The sequence below is a fragment of the Pristiophorus japonicus genome, chromosome 8 (genome assembly GCF_044704955.1).
Source record: "Pristiophorus japonicus isolate sPriJap1 chromosome 8, sPriJap1.hap1, whole genome shotgun sequence".
Classification (NCBI taxonomy): domain Eukaryota; kingdom Metazoa; phylum Chordata; class Chondrichthyes; family Pristiophoridae; genus Pristiophorus; species Pristiophorus japonicus.
The window spans coordinates 170,534,809-170,557,113 of NC_091984.1; the positions used below are offsets into that span (position 1 = coordinate 170,534,809).

The 22,305-nt window shown below is 46.3% G+C and overlaps 11 non-coding genes across 11 annotated transcripts; all 11 read right to left on the bottom strand.

The window, feature by feature from the left end:
- Positions 1–1,199: 1,199 nt before the first annotated feature.
- On the bottom strand, positions 1,200–1,281 carry trnal-uag (transfer RNA leucine (anticodon UAG)). The gene has a single exon. It is a non-coding gene; the product is annotated as a tRNA-Leu (tRNA).
- A 1,846-nt stretch (positions 1,282–3,127) lies between these two features.
- Positions 3,128–3,209, bottom strand: trnal-uag (transfer RNA leucine (anticodon UAG)). Its single transcript has one exon. It is a non-coding gene; the product is annotated as a tRNA-Leu (tRNA).
- A 1,846-nt stretch (positions 3,210–5,055) lies between these two features.
- Positions 5,056–5,137, bottom strand: trnal-uag (transfer RNA leucine (anticodon UAG)). Its single transcript has one exon. It is a non-coding gene; the product is annotated as a tRNA-Leu (tRNA).
- Positions 5,138–6,983: 1,846 nt separating this feature from the next.
- On the bottom strand, positions 6,984–7,065 carry trnal-uag (transfer RNA leucine (anticodon UAG)). Its single transcript has one exon. It is a non-coding gene; the product is annotated as a tRNA-Leu (tRNA).
- Positions 7,066–8,911: 1,846 nt separating this feature from the next.
- trnal-uag (transfer RNA leucine (anticodon UAG)) lies at positions 8,912–8,993 on the bottom strand. Its single transcript has one exon. It is a non-coding gene; the product is annotated as a tRNA-Leu (tRNA).
- A 1,846-nt stretch (positions 8,994–10,839) lies between these two features.
- trnal-uag (transfer RNA leucine (anticodon UAG)) lies at positions 10,840–10,921 on the bottom strand. Its single transcript has one exon. It is a non-coding gene; the product is annotated as a tRNA-Leu (tRNA).
- A 1,846-nt stretch (positions 10,922–12,767) lies between these two features.
- trnal-uag (transfer RNA leucine (anticodon UAG)) lies at positions 12,768–12,849 on the bottom strand. Its single transcript has one exon. It is a non-coding gene; the product is annotated as a tRNA-Leu (tRNA).
- A 1,846-nt stretch (positions 12,850–14,695) lies between these two features.
- Positions 14,696–14,777, bottom strand: trnal-uag (transfer RNA leucine (anticodon UAG)). Its single transcript has one exon. It is a non-coding gene; the product is annotated as a tRNA-Leu (tRNA).
- A 1,846-nt stretch (positions 14,778–16,623) lies between these two features.
- trnal-uag (transfer RNA leucine (anticodon UAG)) lies at positions 16,624–16,705 on the bottom strand. Its single transcript has one exon. It is a non-coding gene; the product is annotated as a tRNA-Leu (tRNA).
- A 1,846-nt stretch (positions 16,706–18,551) lies between these two features.
- On the bottom strand, positions 18,552–18,633 carry trnal-uag (transfer RNA leucine (anticodon UAG)). The gene has a single exon. It is a non-coding gene; the product is annotated as a tRNA-Leu (tRNA).
- A 1,846-nt stretch (positions 18,634–20,479) lies between these two features.
- On the bottom strand, positions 20,480–20,561 carry trnal-uag (transfer RNA leucine (anticodon UAG)). The gene has a single exon. It is a non-coding gene; the product is annotated as a tRNA-Leu (tRNA).
- Between the last annotated feature and the right edge of the window lie 1,744 nt (positions 20,562–22,305).

Here is a 22,305-nt window from a genome sequence, read left to right on the forward strand (position 1 = left end):
CAAGTGGCCACCTCGCACACCTCAACGGTATCGCCGTTATCCGACAAACTGAAGGACCCACCACTCACAAACCAACTTTTCTTCCTCTCTAAACTTATCACAACCTCACGCTCTTCTCGGGGATAAGGCTTCAAATCACGCTTCTCCTTTCAACCCTTTGCCACACGAAAAAGCAGCACACTCAGAGCATTACATTGTTACCCTCCCGCGTTGCTGAATTCCACATTGTTTTCTTGTACTGTGGCTTTCAACCCCGGTGGTGTTTCTCAGAACAGGGCAGCAGAGTCAAAGAATGGGACTTCTTCCACACAAAGGCTTCTGAATTGTGCTCTGTTACTCAGAGAATGACTTCCACTGTTACTTCTGACATTAACATTTTGCCAGAGCCAAGCGAATCAGGCACCAACACGTAAAAGTTGCCACAATCGATGCCTTTGTGGACTGAGCCTTTCAGGTGGCAACGCTCAGACTGATGCTTCAGGCCAAGGGCACAATAGCTGCAGAGCACCTTGTTTCCCGTCACAGAGCTGGGAGATCCTGGTGACTTTCTGGGGCGCAGGACTCCAAATAGCACTTGCCACATCAATGTATTGTGTGAATTGAAAAAGCCCGCGAATGAGAGACTGAAATGTCCTGCTTGGAACTACTGTTGGATTGTGCTTTGTTGTTGAAGGGCTTGCGTTTGAACGTCAGCTCTGCTGCTTATGTTTTGTCAGGCTGAGCAAGCAGAATTGTAGGATGTTACCCGCTAGATTGGAAAATGCGAGTTGTTGGGAGATATCTGTGCGTATGAATATTGGTTGAATTGTAGAGATAATGAACTTAATGACTAGCACTGCCTGATAAGACACGCAGTAAGAATGAATGGGAGTTTGTGTGAAGTTGAAACACATTTTTCTGGAGCTGCTGTGCCCAGTTGTCAGGATGGCTGAGTGGAGTAAGGTGCCAGAATCAAGGACTGTTAATCCTTACCTGATCAAAGGTTGGCGAATTCTGGTCCTTTTCTTGGGCCATGGGTTGCACTCCCACCTCTGACATGTCATTTTTACCCACACAAATGCAGCCAGCGTCAAAATGCTTTCAATTTGCAAGTGGCCACGTCAAACACCTCAACGGTATTCAACAAACTCAAGGCACTGCTCACAGAGCGACTTGCTTTCCCCTCACCAAAATTGGCAAATATTTCACGCCACAAATTCTGGCAGCGGTGGGATTCGAACCCACGCCTCCGAAGAGATTGGAGCCTAAATCCAGCGCCTTAGACCACTCGGCCACGCTACCACTGAAAGCTGCTCCCGTTTTGAAAGCAATGACGAGTGAGTGAGCTGTGAATTTGCCTTGCGAAAGGTTAGAATAAAGGAAATTAAAGTCGTCGACGGTAAATTCTCGATAACCGATTTTGCAATACACAGGTCGGAGGAACCGAAATGTCCACAGGACACTACCAGTAATTAGATGCATGTTGGAACAAACTAGTTATAACTTCCATTCAATATTTATTCCTATATCAACATCACTGAAAAAACCGGATTATCTGGTCATGATCATATTGCTGTTTGTGGGATCTTGCTGTGCGCAAATTTGCTGGCGCCTTTTCTACATTATAACAGTGCCTCCACTTTACAAATACTTCATTGGCTGTAAAGCGCTTTGTAGGTCCTGAGCTCGTGAAATGAACGATTGTGCTGCTGCTCAGTTAGTGTGCGGAATTTGGAGCACATTTTTCTCACCTTGCTCTGCCCGTTGTCAGGCTGGCCGAGTGGTATAAGGTGCCAGACTCAAGGACTATAATCTTTGCCTTACCGAAGGTTGCTGTATTCTGGTCCCTTTCTAGGTGCGTGGGTTGGAATCCCACTTCTGACATTACCTTTTTATCCACACAAATGCAGCAAGCTTCAAAAAAGCCTGCTCAACTGGCCTTCAATTTGCAAGTGGCCACCTCGCACACCTCAACGGTATCGCCGTTATCCGACAAACTGAAGGACCCACCACTCACAAACCAACTTTTCTTCCTCTCTAAACTTATCACAACCTCACGCTCTTCTCGGGGATAAGGCTTCAAATCACGCTTCTCCTTTCAACCCTTTGCCACACGAAAAAGCAGCACACTCAGAGCATTACATTGTTACCCTCCCGCGTTGCTGAATTCCACATAGTTTTCTTGTACTGTGGCTTTCAACCCCGGTGGTGTTTCTCAGAACAGGGCAGCAGAGTCAAAGAATGGGACTTCTTCCACACAAAGGCTTCTGAATTGTGCTCTGTTACTCAGAGAATGACTTCCACTGTTACTTCTGACATTAACATTTTGCCAGAGCCAAGCGAATCAGGCACCAACACGTAAAAGTTGCCACAATCGATGCCTTTGTGGACTGAGCCTTTCAGGTGGCAACGCTCAGACTGATGCTTCAGGCCAAGGGCACAATAGCTGCAGAGCACCTTGTTTCCCGTCACAGAGCTGGGAGATCCTGGTGACTTTCTGGGGCGCAGGACTCCAAATAGCACTTGCCACATCAATGTATTGTGTGAATTGAAAAAGCCCGCGAATGAGAGACTGAAATGTCCTGCTTGGAACTACTGTTGGATTGTGCTTTGTTGTTGAAGGGCTTGCGTTTGAACGTCAGCTCTGCTGCTTATGTTTTGTCAGGCTGAGCAAGCAGAATTGTAGGATGTTACCCGCTAGATTGGAAAATGCGAGTTGTTGGGAGATATCTGTGCGTATGAATATTGGTTGAATTGTAGAGATAATGAACTTAATGACTAGCACTGCCTGATAAGACACGCAGTAAGAATGAATGGGAGTTTGTGTGAAGTTGAAACACATTTTTCTGGAGCTGCTGTGCCCAGTTGTCAGGATGGCTGAGTGGAGTAAGGTGCCAGAATCAAGGACTGTTAATCCTTACCTGATCAAAGGTTGGCGAATTCTGGTCCTTTTCTTGGGCCATGGGTTGCACTCCCACCTCTGACATGTCATTTTTACCCACACAAATGCAGCCAGCGTCAAAAGGCTTTCAATTTGCAAGTGGCCACGTCAAACACCTCAACGGTATTCAACAAACTCAAGGCACTGCTCACAGAGCGACTTGCTTTCCCCTCACCAAAATTGGCAAATATTACACGCCACAAATTCTGGCAGCGGTGGGATTCGAACCCACGCCTCCGAAGAGATTGGAGCCTAAATCCAGCGCCTTAGACCACTCGGCCACGCTACCACTGAAAGCTGCTCCCGTTTTGAAAGCAATGACGAGTGAGTGAGCTGTGAATTTGCCTTGCGAAAGGTTAGAATAAAGGAAATTAAAGTCGTCGACGGTAAATTCTCGATAACCGATTTTGCAATACACAGGTCGGAGGAACCGAAATGTCCACAGGACACTACCAGTAATTAGATGCATGTTGGAACAAACTAGTTATAACTTCCATTCAATATTTATTCCTATATCAACATCACTGAAAAAACCGGATTATCTGGTCATGATCATATTGCTGTTTGTGGGATCTTGCTGTGCGCAAATTTGCTGGCGCCTTTTCTACATTATAACAGTGCCTCCACTTTACAAATACTTCATTGGCTGTAAAGCGCTTTGTAGGTCCTGAGCTCGTGAAATGAACGATTGTGCTGCTGCTCAGTTAGTGTGCGGAATTTGGAGCACATTTTTCTCACCTTGCTCTGCCCGTTGTCAGGCTGGCCGAGTGGTATAAGGTGCCAGACTCAAGGACTATAATCTTTGCCTTACCGAAGGTTGCTGTATTCTGGTCCCTTTCTAGGTGCGTGGGTTGGAATCCCACTTCTGACATTACCTTTTTATCCACACAAATGCAGCAAGCTTCAAAAAAGCCTGCTCAACTGGCCTTCAATTTGCAAGTGGCCACCTCGCACACCTCAACGGTATCGCCGTTATCCGACAAACTGAAGGACCCACCACTCACAAACCAACTTTTCTTCCTCTCTAAACTTATCACAACCTCACGCTCTTCTCGGGGATAAGGCTTCAAATCACGCTTCTCCTTTCAACCCTTTGCCACACGAAAAAGCAGCACACTCAGAGCATTACATTGTTACCCTCCCGCGTTGCTGAATTCCACATTGTTTTCTTGTACTGTGGCTTTCAACCCCGGTGGTGTTTCTCAGAACAGGGCAGCAGAGTCAAAGAATGGGACTTCTTCCACACAAAGGCTTCTGAATTGTGCTCTGTTACTCAGAGAATGACTTCCACTGTTACTTCTGACATTAACATTTTGCCAGAGCCAAGCGAATCAGGCACCAACACGTAAAAGTTGCCACAATCGATGCCTTTGTGGACTGAGCCTTTCAGGTGGCAACGCTCAGACTGATGCTTCAGGCCAAGGGCACAATAGCTGCAGAGCACCTTGTTTCCCGTCACAGAGCTGGGAGATCCTGGTGACTTTCTGGGGCGCAGGACTCCAAATAGCACTTGCCACATCAATGTATTGTGTGAATTGAAAAAGCCCGCGAATGAGAGACTGAAATGTCCTGCTTGGAACTACTGTTGGATTGTGCTTTGTTGTTGAAGGGCTTGCGTTTGAACGTCAGCTCTGCTGCTTATGTTTTGTCAGGCTGAGCAAGCAGAATTGTAGGATGTTACCCGCTAGATTGGAAAATGCGAGTTGTTGGGAGATATCTGTGCGTATGAATATTGGTTGAATTGTAGAGATAATGAACTTAATGACTAGCACTGCCTGATAAGACACGCAGTAAGAATGAATGGGAGTTTGTGTGAAGTTGAAACACATTTTTCTGGAGCTGCTGTGCCCAGTTGTCAGGATGGCTGAGTGGAGTAAGGTGCCAGAATCAAGGACTGTTAATCCTTACCTGATCAAAGGTTGGCGAATTCTGGTCCTTTTCTTGGGCCATGGGTTGCACTCCCACCTCTGACATGTCATTTTTACCCACACAAATGCAGCCAGCGTCAAAAGGCTTTCAATTTGCAAGTGGCCACGTCAAACACCTCAACGGTATTCAACAAACTCAAGGCACTGCTCACAGAGCGACTTGCTTTCCCCTCACCAAAATTGGCAAATATTACACGCCACAAATTCTGGCAGCGGTGGGATTCGAACCCACGCCTCCGAAGAGATTGGAGCCTAAATCCAGCGCCTTAGACCACTCGGCCACGCTACCACTGAAAGCTGCTCCCGTTTTGAAAGCAATGACGAGTGAGTGAGCTGTGAATTTGCCTTGCGAAAGGTTAGAATAAAGGAAATTAAAGTCGTCGACGGTAAATTCTCGATAACCGATTTTGCAATACACAGGTCGGAGGAACCGAAATGTCCACAGGACACTACCAGTAATTAGATGCATGTTGGAACAAACTAGTTATAACTTCCATTCAATATTTATTCCTATATCAACATCACTGAAAAAACCGGATTATCTGGTCATGATCATATTGCTGTTTGTGGGATCTTGCTGTGCGCAAATTTGCTGGCGCCTTTTCTACATTATAACAGTGCCTCCACTTTACAAATACTTCATTGGCTGTAAAGCGCTTTGTAGGTCCTGAGCTCGTGAAATGAACGATTGTGCTGCTGCTCAGTTAGTGTGCGGAATTTGGAGCACATTTTTCTCACCTTGCTCTGCCCGTTGTCAGGCTGGCCGAGTGGTATAAGGTGCCAGACTCAAGGACTATAATCTTTGCCTTACCGAAGGTTGCTGTATTCTGGTCCCTTTCTAGGTGCGTGGGTTGGAATCCCACTTCTGACATTACCTTTTTATCCACACAAATGCAGCAAGCTTCAAAAAAGCCTGCTCAACTGGCCTTCAATTTGCAAGTGGCCACCTCGCACACCTCAACGGTATCGCCGTTATCCGACAAACTGAAGGACCCACCACTCACAAACCAACTTTTCTTCCTCTCTAAACTTATCACAACCTCACGCTCTTCTCGGGGATAAGGCTTCAAATCACGCTTCTCCTTTCAACCCTTTGCCACACGAAAAAGCAGCACACTCAGAGCATTACATTGTTACCCTCCCGCGTTGCTGAATTCCACATTGTTTTCTTGTACTGTGGCTTTCAACCCCGGTGGTGTTTCTCAGAACAGGGCAGCAGAGTCAAAGAATGGGACTTCTTCCACACAAAGGCTTCTGAATTGTGCTCTGTTACTCAGAGAATGACTTCCACTGTTACTTCTGACATTAACATTTTGCCAGAGCCAAGCGAATCAGGCACCAACACGTAAAAGTTGCCACAATCGATGCCTTTGTGGACTGAGCCTTTCAGGTGGCAACGCTCAGACTGATGCTTCAGGCCAAGGGCACAATAGCTGCAGAGCACCTTGTTTCCCGTCACAGAGCTGGGAGATCCTGGTGACTTTCTGGGGCGCAGGACTCCAAATAGCACTTGCCACATCAATGTATTGTGTGAATTGAAAAAGCCCGCGAATGAGAGACTGAAATGTCCTGCTTGGAACTACTGTTGGATTGTGCTTTGTTGTTGAAGGGCTTGCGTTTGAACGTCAGCTCTGCTGCTTATGTTTTGTCAGGCTGAGCAAGCAGAATTGTAGGATGTTACCCGCTAGATTGGAAAATGCGAGTTGTTGGGAGATATCTGTGCGTATGAATATTGGTTGAATTGTAGAGATAATGAACTTAATGACTAGCACTGCCTGATAAGACACGCAGTAAGAATGAATGGGAGTTTGTGTGAAGTTGAAACACATTTTTCTGGAGCTGCTGTGCCCAGTTGTCAGGATGGCTGAGTGGAGTAAGGTGCCAGAATCAAGGACTGTTAATCCTTACCTGATCAAAGGTTGGCGAATTCTGGTCCTTTTCTTGGGCCATGGGTTGCACTCCCACCTCTGACATGTCATTTTTACCCACACAAATGCAGCCAGCGTCAAAAGGCTTTCAATTTGCAAGTGGCCACGTCAAACACCTCAACGGTATTCAACAAACTCAAGGCACTGCTCACAGAGCGACTTGCTTTCCCCTCACCAAAATTGGCAAATATTACACGCCACAAATTCTGGCAGCGGTGGGATTCGAACCCACGCCTCCGAAGAGATTGGAGCCTAAATCCAGCGCCTTAGACCACTCGGCCACGCTACCACTGAAAGCTGCTCCCGTTTTGAAAGCAATGACGAGTGAGTGAGCTGTGAATTTGCCTTGCGAAAGGTTAGAATAAAGGAAATTAAAGTCGTCGACGGTAAATTCTCGATAACCGATTTTGCAATACACAGGTCGGAGGAACCGAAATGTCCACAGGACACTACCAGTAATTAGATGCATGTTGGAACAAACTAGTTATAACTTCCATTCAATATTTATTCCTATATCAACATCACTGAAAAAACCGGATTATCTGGTCATGATCATATTGCTGTTTGTGGGATCTTGCTGTGCGCAAATTTGCTGGCGCCTTTTCTACATTATAACAGTGCCTCCACTTTACAAATACTTCATTGGCTGTAAAGCGCTTTGTAGGTCCTGAGCTCGTGAAATGAACGATTGTGCTGCTGCTCAGTTAGTGTGCGGAATTTGGAGCACATTTTTCTCACCTTGCTCTGCCCGTTGTCAGGCTGGCCGAGTGGTATAAGGTGCCAGACTCAAGGACTATAATCTTTGCCTTACCGAAGGTTGCTGTATTCTGGTCCCTTTCTAGGTGCGTGGGTTGGAATCCCACTTCTGACATTACCTTTTTATCCACACAAATGCAGCAAGCTTCAAAAAAGCCTGCTCAACTGGCCTTCAATTTGCAAGTGGCCACCTCGCACACCTCAACGGTATCGCCGTTATCCGACAAACTGAAGGACCCACCACTCACAAACCAACTTTTCTTCCTCTCTAAACTTATCACAACCTCACGCTCTTCTCGGGGATAAGGCTTCAAATCACGCTTCTCCTTTCAACCCTTTGCCACACGAAAAAGCAGCACACTCAGAGCATTACATTGTTACCCTCCCGCGTTGCTGAATTCCACATTGTTTTCTTGTACTGTGGCTTTCAACCCCGGTGGTGTTTCTCAGAACAGGGCAGCAGAGTCAAAGAATGGGACTTCTTCCACACAAAGGCTTCTGAATTGTGCTCTGTTACTCAGAGAATGACTTCCACTGTTACTTCTGACATTAACATTTTGCCAGAGCCAAGCGAATCAGGCACCAACACGTAAAAGTTGCCACAATCGATGCCTTTGTGGACTGAGCCTTTCAGGTGGCAACGCTCAGACTGATGCTTCAGGCCAAGGGCACAATAGCTGCAGAGCACCTTGTTTCCCGTCACAGAGCTGGGAGATCCTGGTGACTTTCTGGGGCGCAGGACTCCAAATAGCACTTGCCACATCAATGTATTGTGTGAATTGAAAAAGCCCGCGAATGAGAGACTGAAATGTCCTGCTTGGAACTACTGTTGGATTGTGCTTTGTTGTTGAAGGGCTTGCGTTTGAACGTCAGCTCTGCTGCTTATGTTTTGTCAGGCTGAGCAAGCAGAATTGTAGGATGTTACCCGCTAGATTGGAAAATGCGAGTTGTTGGGAGATATCTGTGCGTATGAATATTGGTTGAATTGTAGAGATAATGAACTTAATGACTAGCACTGCCTGATAAGACACGCAGTAAGAATGAATGGGAGTTTGTGTGAAGTTGAAACACATTTTTCTGGAGCTGCTGTGCCCAGTTGTCAGGATGGCTGAGTGGAGTAAGGTGCCAGAATCAAGGACTGTTAATCCTTACCTGATCAAAGGTTGGCGAATTCTGGTCCTTTTCTTGGGCCATGGGTTGCACTCCCACCTCTGACATGTCATTTTTACCCACACAAATGCAGCCAGCGTCAAAATGCTTTCAATTTGCAAGTGGCCACGTCAAACACCTCAACGGTATTCAACAAACTCAAGGCACTGCTCACAGAGCGACTTGCTTTCCCCTCACCAAAATTGGCAAATATTACACGCCACAAATTCTGGCAGCGGTGGGATTCGAACCCACGCCTCCGAAGAGATTGGAGCCTAAATCCAGCGCCTTAGACCACTCGGCCACGCTACCACTGAAAGCTGCTCCCGTTTTGAAAGCAATGACGAGTGAGTGAGCTGTGAATTTGCCTTGCGAAAGGTTAGAATAAAGGAAATTAAAGTCGTCGACGGTAAATTCTCGATAACCGATTTTGCAATACACAGGTCGGAGGAACCGAAATGTCCACAGGACACTACCAGTAATTAGATGCATGTTGGAACAAACTAGTTATAACTTCCATTCAATATTTATTCCTATATCAACATCACTGAAAAAACCGGATTATCTGGTCATGATCATATTGCTGTTTGTGGGATCTTGCTGTGCGCAAATTTGCTGGCGCCTTTTCTACATTATAACAGTGCCTCCACTTTACAAATACTTCATTGGCTGTAAAGCGCTTTGTAGGTCCTGAGCTCGTGAAATGAACGATTGTGCTGCTGCTCAGTTAGTGTGCGGAATTTGGAGCACATTTTTCTCACCTTGCTCTGCCCGTTGTCAGGCTGGCCGAGTGGTATAAGGTGCCAGACTCAAGGACTATAATCTTTGCCTTACCGAAGGTTGCTGTATTCTGGTCCCTTTCTAGGTGCGTGGGTTGGAATCCCACTTCTGACATTACCTTTTTATCCACACAAATGCAGCAAGCTTCAAAAAAGCCTGCTCAACTGGCCTTCAATTTGCAAGTGGCCACCTCGCACACCTCAACGGTATCGCCGTTATCCGACAAACTGAAGGACCCACCACTCACAAACCAACTTTTCTTCCTCTCTAAACTTATCACAACCTCACGCTCTTCTCGGGGATAAGGCTTCAAATCACGCTTCTCCTTTCAACCCTTTGCCACACGAAAAAGCAGCACACTCAGAGCATTACATTGTTACCCTCCCGCGTTGCTGAATTCCACATTGTTTTCTTGTACTGTGGCTTTCAACCCCGGTGGTGTTTCTCAGAACAGGGCAGCAGAGTCAAAGAATGGGACTTCTTCCACACAAAGGCTTCTGAATTGTGCTCTGTTACTCAGAGAATGACTTCCACTGTTACTTCTGACATTAACATTTTGCCAGAGCCAAGCGAATCAGGCACCAACACGTAAAAGTTGCCACAATCGATGCCTTTGTGGACTGAGCCTTTCAGGTGGCAACGCTCAGACTGATGCTTCAGGCCAAGGGCACAATAGCTGCAGAGCACCTTGTTTCCCGTCACAGAGCTGGGAGATCCTGGTGACTTTCTGGGGCGCAGGACTCCAAATAGCACTTGCCACATCAATGTATTGTGTGAATTGAAAAAGCCCGCGAATGAGAGACTGAAATGTCCTGCTTGGAACTACTGTTGGATTGTGCTTTGTTGTTGAAGGGCTTGCGTTTGAACGTCAGCTCTGCTGCTTATGTTTTGTCAGGCTGAGCAAGCAGAATTGTAGGATGTTACCCGCTAGATTGGAAAATGCGAGTTGTTGGGAGATATCTGTGCGTATGAATATTGGTTGAATTGTAGAGATAATGAACTTAATGACTAGCACTGCCTGATAAGACACGCAGTAAGAATGAATGGGAGTTTGTGTGAAGTTGAAACACATTTTTCTGGAGCTGCTGTGCCCAGTTGTCAGGATGGCTGAGTGGAGTAAGGTGCCAGAATCAAGGACTGTTAATCCTTACCTGATCAAAGGTTGGCGAATTCTGGTCCTTTTCTTGGGCCATGGGTTGCACTCCCACCTCTGACATGTCATTTTTACCCACACAAATGCAGCCAGCGTCAAAATGCTTTCAATTTGCAAGTGGCCACGTCAAACACCTCAACGGTATTCAACAAACTCAAGGCACTGCTCACAGAGCGACTTGCTTTCCCCTCACCAAAATTGGCAAATATTACACGCCACAAATTCTGGCAGCGGTGGGATTCGAACCCACGCCTCCGAAGAGATTGGAGCCTAAATCCAGCGCCTTAGACCACTCGGCCACGCTACCACTGAAAGCTGCTCCCGTTTTGAAAGCAATGACGAGTGAGTGAGCTGTGAATTTGCCTTGCGAAAGGTTAGAATAAAGGAAATTAAAGTCGTCGACGGTAAATTCTCGATAACCGATTTTGCAATACACAGGTCGGAGGAACCGAAATGTCCACAGGACACTACCAGTAATTAGATGCATGTTGGAACAAACTAGTTATAACTTCCATTCAATATTTATTCCTATATCAACATCACTGAAAAAACCGGATTATCTGGTCATGATCATATTGCTGTTTGTGGGATCTTGCTGTGCGCAAATTTGCTGGCGCCTTTTCTACATTATAACAGTGCCTCCACTTTACAAATACTTCATTGGCTGTAAAGCGCTTTGTAGGTCCTGAGCTCGTGAAATGAACGATTGTGCTGCTGCTCAGTTAGTGTGCGGAATTTGGAGCACATTTTTCTCACCTTGCTCTGCCCGTTGTCAGGCTGGCCGAGTGGTATAAGGTGCCAGACTCAAGGACTATAATCTTTGCCTTACCGAAGGTTGCTGTATTCTGGTCCCTTTCTAGGTGCGTGGGTTGGAATCCCACTTCTGACATTACCTTTTTATCCACACAAATGCAGCAAGCTTCAAAAAAGCCTGCTCAACTGGCCTTCAATTTGCAAGTGGCCACCTCGCACACCTCAACGGTATCGCCGTTATCCGACAAACTGAAGGACCCACCACTCACAAACCAACTTTTCTTCCTCTCTAAACTTATCACAACCTCACGCTCTTCTCGGGGATAAGGCTTCAAATCACGCTTCTCCTTTCAACCCTTTGCCACACGAAAAAGCAGCACACTCAGAGCATTACATTGTTACCCTCCCGCGTTGCTGAATTCCACATTGTTTTCTTGTACTGTGGCTTTCAACCCCGGTGGTGTTTCTCAGAACAGGGCAGCAGAGTCAAAGAATGGGACTTCTTCCACACAAAGGCTTCTGAATTGTGCTCTGTTACTCAGAGAATGACTTCCACTGTTACTTCTGACATTAACATTTTGCCAGAGCCAAGCGAATCAGGCACCAACACGTAAAAGTTGCCACAATCGATGCCTTTGTGGACTGAGCCTTTCAGGTGGCAACGCTCAGACTGATGCTTCAGGCCAAGGGCACAATAGCTGCAGAGCACCTTGTTTCCCGTCACAGAGCTGGGAGATCCTGGTGACTTTCTGGGGCGCAGGACTCCAAATAGCACTTGCCACATCAATGTATTGTGTGAATTGAAAAAGCCCGCGAATGAGAGACTGAAATGTCCTGCTTGGAACTACTGTTGGATTGTGCTTTGTTGTTGAAGGGCTTGCGTTTGAACGTCAGCTCTGCTGCTTATGTTTTGTCAGGCTGAGCAAGCAGAATTGTAGGATGTTACCCGCTAGATTGGAAAATGCGAGTTGTTGGGAGATATCTGTGCGTATGAATATTGGTTGAATTGTAGAGATAATGAACTTAATGACTAGCACTGCCTGATAAGACACGCAGTAAGAATGAATGGGAGTTTGTGTGAAGTTGAAACACATTTTTCTGGAGCTGCTGTGCCCAGTTGTCAGGATGGCTGAGTGGAGTAAGGTGCCAGAATCAAGGACTGTTAATCCTTACCTGATCAAAGGTTGGCGAATTCTGGTCCTTTTCTTGGGCCATGGGTTGCACTCCCACCTCTGACATGTCATTTTTACCCACACAAATGCAGCCAGCGTCAAAAGGCTTTCAATTTGCAAGTGGCCACGTCAAACACCTCAACGGTATTCAACAAACTCAAGGCACTGCTCACAGAGCGACTTGCTTTCCCCTCACCAAAATTGGCAAATATTACACGCCACAAATTCTGGCAGCGGTGGGATTCGAACCCACGCCTCCGAAGAGATTGGAGCCTAAATCCAGCGCCTTAGACCACTCGGCCACGCTACCACTGAAAGCTGCTCCCGTTTTGAAAGCAATGACGAGTGAGTGAGCTGTGAATTTGCCTTGCGAAAGGTTAGAATAAAGGAAATTAAAGTCGTCGACGGTAAATTCTCGATAACCGATTTTGCAATACACAGGTCGGAGGAACCGAAATGTCCACAGGACACTACCAGTAATTAGATGCATGTTGGAACAAACTAGTTATAACTTCCATTCAATATTTATTCCTATATCAACATCACTGAAAAAACCGGATTATCTGGTCATGATCATATTGCTGTTTGTGGGATCTTGCTGTGCGCAAATTTGCTGGCGCCTTTTCTACATTATAACAGTGCCTCCACTTTACAAATACTTCATTGGCTGTAAAGCGCTTTGTAGGTCCTGAGCTCGTGAAATGAACGATTGTGCTGCTGCTCAGTTAGTGTGCGGAATTTGGAGCACATTTTTCTCACCTTGCTCTGCCCGTTGTCAGGCTGGCCGAGTGGTATAAGGTGCCAGACTCAAGGACTATAATCTTTGCCTTACCGAAGGTTGCTGTATTCTGGTCCCTTTCTAGGTGCGTGGGTTGGAATCCCACTTCTGACATTACCTTTTTATCCACACAAATGCAGCAAGCTTCAAAAAAGCCTGCTCAACTGGCCTTCAATTTGCAAGTGGCCACCTCGCACACCTCAACGGTATCGCCGTTATCCGACAAACTGAAGGACCCACCACTCACAAACCAACTTTTCTTCCTCTCTAAACTTATCACAACCTCACGCTCTTCTCGGGGATAAGGCTTCAAATCACGCTTCTCCTTTCAACCCTTTGCCACACGAAAAAGCAGCACACTCAGAGCATTACATTGTTACCCTCCCGCGTTGCTGAATTCCACATAGTTTTCTTGTACTGTGGCTTTCAACCCCGGTGGTGTTTCTCAGAACAGGGCAGCAGAGTCAAAGAATGGGACTTCTTCCACACAAAGGCTTCTGAATTGTGCTCTGTTACTCAGAGAATGACTTCCACTGTTACTTCTGACATTAACATTTTGCCAGAGCCAAGCGAATCAGGCACCAACACGTAAAAGTTGCCACAATCGATGCCTTTGTGGACTGAGCCTTTCAGGTGGCAACGCTCAGACTGATGCTTCAGGCCAAGGGCACAATAGCTGCAGAGCACCTTGTTTCCCGTCACAGAGCTGGGAGATCCTGGTGACTTTCTGGGGCGCAGGACTCCAAATAGCACTTGCCACATCAATGTATTGTGTGAATTGAAAAAGCCCGCGAATGAGAGACTGAAATGTCCTGCTTGGAACTACTGTTGGATTGTGCTTTGTTGTTGAAGGGCTTGCGTTTGAACGTCAGCTCTGCTGCTTATGTTTTGTCAGGCTGAGCAAGCAGAATTGTAGGATGTTACCCGCTAGATTGGAAAATGCGAGTTGTTGGGAGATATCTGTGCGTATGAATATTGGTTGAATTGTAGAGATAATGAACTTAATGACTAGCACTGCCTGATAAGACACGCAGTAAGAATGAATGGGAGTTTGTGTGAAGTTGAAACACATTTTTCTGGAGCTGCTGTGCCCAGTTGTCAGGATGGCTGAGTGGAGTAAGGTGCCAGAATCAAGGACTGTTAATCCTTACCTGATCAAAGGTTGGCGAATTCTGGTCCTTTTCTTGGGCCATGGGTTGCACTCCCACCTCTGACATGTCATTTTTACCCACACAAATGCAGCCAGCGTCAAAAGGCTTTCAATTTGCAAGTGGCCACGTCAAACACCTCAACGGTATTCAACAAACTCAAGGCACTGCTCACAGAGCGACTTGCTTTCCCCTCACCAAAATTGGCAAATATTACACGCCACAAATTCTGGCAGCGGTGGGATTCGAACCCACGCCTCCGAAGAGATTGGAGCCTAAATCCAGCGCCTTAGACCACTCGGCCACGCTACCACTGAAAGCTGCTCCCGTTTTGAAAGCAATGACGAGTGAGTGAGCTGTGAATTTGCCTTGCGAAAGGTTAGAATAAAGGAAATTAAAGTCGTCGACGGTAAATTCTCGATAACCGATTTTGCAATACACAGGTCGGAGGAACCGAAATGTCCACAGGACACTACCAGTAATTAGATGCATGTTGGAACAAACTAGTTATAACTTCCATTCAATATTTATTCCTATATCAACATCACTGAAAAAACCGGATTATCTGGTCATGATCATATTGCTGTTTGTGGGATCTTGCTGTGCGCAAATTTGCTGGCGCCTTTTCTACATTATAACAGTGCCTCCACTTTACAAATACTTCATTGGCTGTAAAGCGCTTTGTAGGTCCTGAGCTCGTGAAATGAACGATTGTGCTGCTGCTCAGTTAGTGTGCGGAATTTGGAGCACATTTTTCTCACCTTGCTCTGCCCGTTGTCAGGCTGGCCGAGTGGTATAAGGTGCCAGACTCAAGGACTATAATCTTTGCCTTACCGAAGGTTGCTGTATTCTGGTCCCTTTCTAGGTGCGTGGGTTGGAATCCCACTTCTGACATTACCTTTTTATCCACACAAATGCAGCAAGCTTCAAAAAAGCCTGCTCAACTGGCCTTCAATTTGCAAGTGGCCACCTCGCACACCTCAACGGTATCGCCGTTATCCGACAAACTGAAGGACCCACCACTCACAAACCAACTTTTCTTCCTCTCTAAACTTATCACAACCTCACGCTCTTCTCGGGGATAAGGCTTCAAATCACGCTTCTCCTTTCAACCCTTTGCCACACGAAAAAGCAGCACACTCAGAGCATTACATTGTTACCCTCCCGCGTTGCTGAATTCCACATTGTTTTCTTGTACTGTGGCTTTCAACCCCGGTGGTGTTTCTCAGAACAGGGCAGCAGAGTCAAAGAATGGGACTTCTTCCACACAAAGGCTTCTGAATTGTGCTCTGTTACTCAGAGAATGACTTCCACTGTTACTTCTGACATTAACATTTTGCCAGAGCCAAGCGAATCAGGCACCAACACGTAAAAGTTGCCACAATCGATGCCTTTGTGGACTGAGCCTTTCAGGTGGCAACGCTCAGACTGATGCTTCAGGCCAAGGGCACAATAGCTGCAGAGCACCTTGTTTCCCGTCACAGAGCTGGGAGATCCTGGTGACTTTCTGGGGCGCAGGACTCCAAATAGCACTTGCCACATCAATGTATTGTGTGAATTGAAAAAGCCCGCGAATGAGAGACTGAAATGTCCTGCTTGGAACTACTGTTGGATTGTGCTTTGTTGTTGAAGGGCTTGCGTTTGAACGTCAGCTCTGCTGCTTATGTTTTGTCAGGCTGAGCAAGCAGAATTGTAGGATGTTACCCGCTAGATTGGAAAATGCGAGTTGTTGGGAGATATCTGTGCGTATGAATATTGGTTGAATTGTAGAGATAATGAACTTAATGACTAGCACTGCCTGATAAGACACGCAGTAAGAATGAATGGGAGTTTGTGTGAAGTTGAAACACATTTTTCTGGAGCTGCTGTGCCCAGTTGTCAGGATGGCTGAGTGGAGTAAGGTGCCAGAATCAAGGACTGTTAATCCTTACCTGATCAAAGGTTGGCGAATTCTGGTCCTTTTCTTGGGCCATGGGTTGCACTCCCACCTCTGACATGTCATTTTTACCCACACAAATGCAGCCAGCGTCAAAAGGCTTTCAATTTGCAAGTGGCCACGTCAAACACCTCAACGGTATTCAACAAACTCAAGGCACTGCTCACAGAGCGACTTGCTTTCCCCTCACCAAAATTGGCAAATATTACACGCCACAAATTCTGGCAGCGGTGGGATTCGAACCCACGCCTCCGAAGAGATTGGAGCCTAAATCCAGCGCCTTAGACCACTCGGCCACGCTACCACTGAAAGCTGCTCCCGTTTTGAAAGCAATGACGAGTGAGTGAGCTGTGAATTTGCCTTGCGAAAGGTTAGAATAAAGGAAATTAAAGTCGTCGACGGTAAATTCTCGATAACCGATTTTGCAATACACAGGTCGGAGGAACCGAAATGTCCACAGGACACTACCAGTAATTAGATGCATGTTGGAACAAACTAGTTATAACTTCCATTCAATATTTATTCCTATATCAACATCACTGAAAAAACCGGATTATCTGGTCATGATCATATTGCTGTTTGTGGGATCTTGCTGTGCGCAAATTTGCTGGCGCCTTTTCTACATTATAACAGTGCCTCCACTTTACAAATACTTCATTGGCTGTAAAGCGCTTTGTAGGTCCTGAGCTCGTGAAATGAACGATTGTGCTGCTGCTCAGTTAGTGTGCGGAATTTGGAGCACATTTTTCTCACCTTGCTCTGCCCGTTGTCAGGCTGGCCGAGTGGTATAAGGTGCCAGACTCAAGGACTATAATCTTTGCCTTACCGAAGGTTGCTGTATTCTGGTCCCTTTCTAGGTGCGTGGGTTGGAATCCCACTTCTGACATTACCTTTTTATCCACACAAATGCAGCAAGCTTCAAAAAAGCCTGCTCAACTGGCCTTCAATTTGCAAGTGGCCACCTCGCACACCTCAACGGTATCGCCGTTATCCGACAAACTGAAGGACCCACCACTCACAAACCAACTTTTCTTCCTCTCTAAACTTATCACAACCTCACGCTCTTCTCGGGGATAAGGCTTCAAATCACGCTTCTCCTTTCAACCCTTTGCCACACGAAAAAGCAGCACACTCAGAGCATTACATTGTTACCCTCCCGCGTTGCTGAATTCCACATTGTTTTCTTGTACTGTGGCTTTCAACCCCGGTGGTGTTTCTCAGAACAGGGCAGCAGAGTCAAAGAATGGGACTTCTTCCACACAAAGGCTTCTGAATTGTGCTCTGTTACTCAGAGAATGACTTCCACTGTTACTTCTGACATTAACATTTTGCCAGAGCCAAGCGAATCAGGCACCAACACGTAAAAGTTGCCACAATCGATGCCTTTGTGGACTGAGCCTTTCAGGTGGCAACGCTCAGACTGATGCTTCAGGCCAAGGGCACAATAGCTGCAGAGCACCTTGTTTCCCGTCACAGAGCTGGGAGATCCTGGTGACTTTCTGGGGCGCAGGACTCCAAATAGCACTTGCCACATCAATGTATTGTGTGAATTGAAAAAGCCCGCGAATGAGAGACTGAAATGTCCTGCTTGGAACTACTGTTGGATTGTGCTTTGTTGTTGAAGGGCTTGCGTTTGAACGTCAGCTCTGCTGCTTATGTTTTGTCAGGCTGAGCAAGCAGAATTGTAGGATGTTACCCGCTAGATTGGAAAATGCGAGTTGTTGGGAGATATCTGTGCGTATGAATATTGGTTGAATTGTAGAGATAATGAACTTAATGACTAGCACTGCCTGATAAGACACGCAGTAAGAATGAATGGGAGTTTGTGTGAAGTTGAAACACATTTTTCTGGAGCTGCTGTGCCCAGTTGTCAGGATGGCTGAGTGGAGTAAGGTGCCAGAATCAAGGACTGTTAATCCTTACCTGATCAAAGGTTGGCGAATTCTGGTCCTTTTCTTGGGCCATGGGTTGCACTCCCACCTCTGACATGTCATTTTTACCCACACAAATGCAGCCAGCGTCAAAAGGCTTTCAATTTGCAAGTGGCCACGTCAAACACCTCAACGGTATTCAACAAACTCAAGGCACTGCTCACAGAGCGACTTGCTTTCCCCTCACCAAAATTGGCAAATATTACACGCCACAAATTCTGGCAGCGGTGGGATTCGAACCCACGCCTCCGAAGAGATTGGAGCCTAAATCCAGCGCCTTAGACCACTCGGCCACGCTACCACTGAAAGCTGCTCCCGTTTTGAAAGCAATGACGAGTGAGTGAGCTGTGAATTTGCCTTGCGAAAGGTTAGAATAAAGGAAATTAAAGTCGTCGACGGTAAATTCTCGATAACCGATTTTGCAATACACAGGTCGGAGGAACCGAAATGTCCACAGGACACTACCAGTAATTAGATGCATGTTGGAACAAACTAGTTATAACTTCCATTCAATATTTATTCCTATATCAACATCACTGAAAAAACCGGATTATCTGGTCATGATCATATTGCTGTTTGTGGGATCTTGCTGTGCGCAAATTTGCTGGCGCCTTTTCTACATTATAACAGTGCCTCCACTTTACAAATACTTCATTGGCTGTAAAGCGCTTTGTAGGTCCTGAGCTCGTGAAATGAACGATTGTGCTGCTGCTCAGTTAGTGTGCGGAATTTGGAGCACATTTTTCTCACCTTGCTCTGCCCGTTGTCAGGCTGGCCGAGTGGTATAAGGTGCCAGACTCAAGGACTATAATCTTTGCCTTACCGAAGGTTGCTGTATTCTGGTCCCTTTCTAGGTGCGTGGGTTGGAATCCCACTTCTGACATTACCTTTTTATCCACACAAATGCAGCAAGCTTCAAAAAAGCCTGCTCAACTGGCCTTCAATTTGCAAGTGGCCACCTCGCACACCTCAACGGTATCGCCGTTATCCGACAAACTGAAGGACCCACCACTCACAAACCAACTTTTCTTCCTCTCTAAACTTATCACAACCTCACGCTCTTCTCGGGGATAAGGCTTCAAATCACGCTTCTCCTTTCAACCCTTTGCCACACGAAAAAGCAGCACACTCAGAGCATTACATTGTTACCCTCCCGCGTTGCTGAATTCCACATTGTTTTCTTGTACTGTGGCTTTCAACCCCGGTGGTGTTTCTCAGAACAGGGCAGCAGAGTCAAAGAATGGGACTTCTTCCACACAAAGGCTTCTGAATTGTGCTCTGTTACTCAGAGAATGACTTCCACTGTTACTTCTGACATTAACATTTTGCCAGAGCCAAGCGAATCAGGCACCAACACGTAAAAGTTGCCACAATCGATGCCTTTGTGGACTGAGCCTTTCAGGTGGCAACGCTCAGACTGATGCTTCAGGCCAAGGGCACAATAGCTGCAGAGCACCTTGTTTCCCGTCACAGAGCTGGGAGATCCTGGTGACTTTCTGGGGCGCAGGACTCCAAATAGCACTTGCCACATCAATGTATTGTGTGAATTGAAAAAGCCCGCGAATGAGAGACTGAAATGTCCTGCTTGGAACTACTGTTGGATTGTGCTTTGTTGTTGAAGGGCTTGCGTTTGAACGTCAGCTCTGCTGCTTATGTTTTGTCAGGCTGAGCAAGCAGAATTGTAGGATGTTACCCGCTAGATTGGAAAATGCGAGTTGTTGGGAGATATCTGTGCGTATGAATATTGGTTGAATTGTAGAGATAATGAACTTAATGACTAGCACTGCCTGATAAGACACGCAGTAAGAATGAATGGGAGTTTGTGTGAAGTTGAAACACATTTTTCTGGAGCTGCTGTGCCCAGTTGTCAGGATGGCTGAGTGGAGTAAGGTGCCAGAATCAAGGACTGTTAATCCTTACCTGATCAAAGGTTGGCGAATTCTGGTCCTTTTCTTGGGCCATGGGTTGCACTCCCACCTCTGACATGTCATTTTTACCCACACAAATGCAGCCAGCGTCAAAATGCTTTCAATTTGCAAGTGGCCACGTCAAACACCTCAACGGTATTCAACAAACTCAAGGCACTGCTCACAGAGCGACTTGCTTTCCCCTCACCAAAATTGGCAAATATTACACGCCACAAATTCTGGCAGCGGTGGGATTCGAACCCACGCCTCCGAAGAGATTGGAGCCTAAATCCAGCGCCTTAGACCACTCGGCCACGCTACCACTGAAAGCTGCTCCCGTTTTGAAAGCAATGACGAGTGAGTGAGCTGTGAATTTGCCTTGCGAAAGGTTAGAATAAAGGAAATTAAAGTCGTCGACGGTAAATTCTCGATAACCGATTTTGCAATACACAGGTCGGAGGAACCGAAATGTCCACAGGACACTACCAGTAATTAGATGCATGTTGGAACAAACTAGTTATAACTTCCATTCAATATTTATTCCTATATCAACATCACTGAAAAAACCGGATTATCTGGTCATGATCATATTGCTGTTTGTGGGATCTTGCTGTGCGCAAATTTGCTGGCGCCTTTTCTACATTATAACAGTGCCTCCACTTTACAAATACTTCATTGGCTGTAAAGCGCTTTGTAGGTCCTGAGCTCGTGAAATGAACGATTGTGCTGCTGCTCAGTTAGTGTGCGGAATTTGGAGCACATTTTTCTCACCTTGCTCTGCCCGTTGTCAGGCTGGCCGAGTGGTATAAGGTGCCAGACTCAAGGACTATAATCTTTGCCTTACCGAAGGTTGCTGTATTCTGGTCCCTTTCTAGGTGCGTGGGTTGGAATCCCACTTCTGACATTACCTTTTTATCCACACAAATGCAGCAAGCTTCAAAAAAGCCTGCTCAACTGGCCTTCAATTTGCAAGTGGCCACCTCGCACACCTCAACGGTATCGCCGTTATCCGACAAACTGAAGGACCCACCACTCACAAACCAACTTTTCTTCCTCTCTAAACTTATCACAACCTCACGCTCTTCTCGGGGATAAGGCTTCAAATCACGCTTCTCCTTTCAACCCTTTGCCACACGAAAAAGCAGCACACTCAGAGCATTACATTGTTACCCTCCCGCGTTGCTGAATTCCACATTGTTTTCTTGTACTGTGGCTTTCAACCCCGGTGGTGTTTCTCAGAACAGGGCAGCAGAGTCAAAGAATGGGACTTCTTCCACACAAAGGCTTCTGAATTGTGCTCTGTTACTCAGAGAATGACTTCCACTGTTACTTCTGACATTAACATTTTGCCAGAGCCAAGCGAATCAGGCACCAACACGTAAAAGTTGCCACAATCGATGCCTTTGTGGACTGAGCCTTTCAGGTGGCAACGCTCAGACTGATGCTTCAGGCCAAGGGCACAATAGCTGCAGAGCACCTTGTTTCCCGTCACAGAGCTGGGAGATCCTGGTGACTTTCTGGGGCGCAGGACTCCAAATAGCACTTGCCACATCAATGTATTGTGTGAATTGAAAAAGCCCGCGAATGAGAGACTGAAATGTCCTGCTTGGAACTACTGTTGGATTGTGCTTTGTTGTTGAAGGGCTTGCGTTTGAACGTCAGCTCTGCTGCTTATGTTTTGTCAGGCTGAGCAAGCAGAATTGTAGGATGTTACCCGCTAGATTGGAAAATGCGAGTTGTTGGGAGATATCTGTGCGTATGAATATTGGTTGAATTGTAGAGATAATGAACTTAATGACTAGCACTGCCTGATAAGACACGCAGTAAGAATGAATGGGAGTTTGTGTGAAGTTGAAACACATTTTTCTGGAGCTGCTGTGCCCAGTTGTCAGGATGGCTGAGTGGAGTAAGGTGCCAGAATCAAGGACTGTTAATCCTTACCTGATCAAAGGTTGGCGAATTCTGGTCCTTTTCTTGGGCCATGGGTTGCACTCCCACCTCTGACATGTCACTTTTACCCACACAAATGCAGCCAGCGTCAAAATGCTTTCAATTTGCAAGTGGCC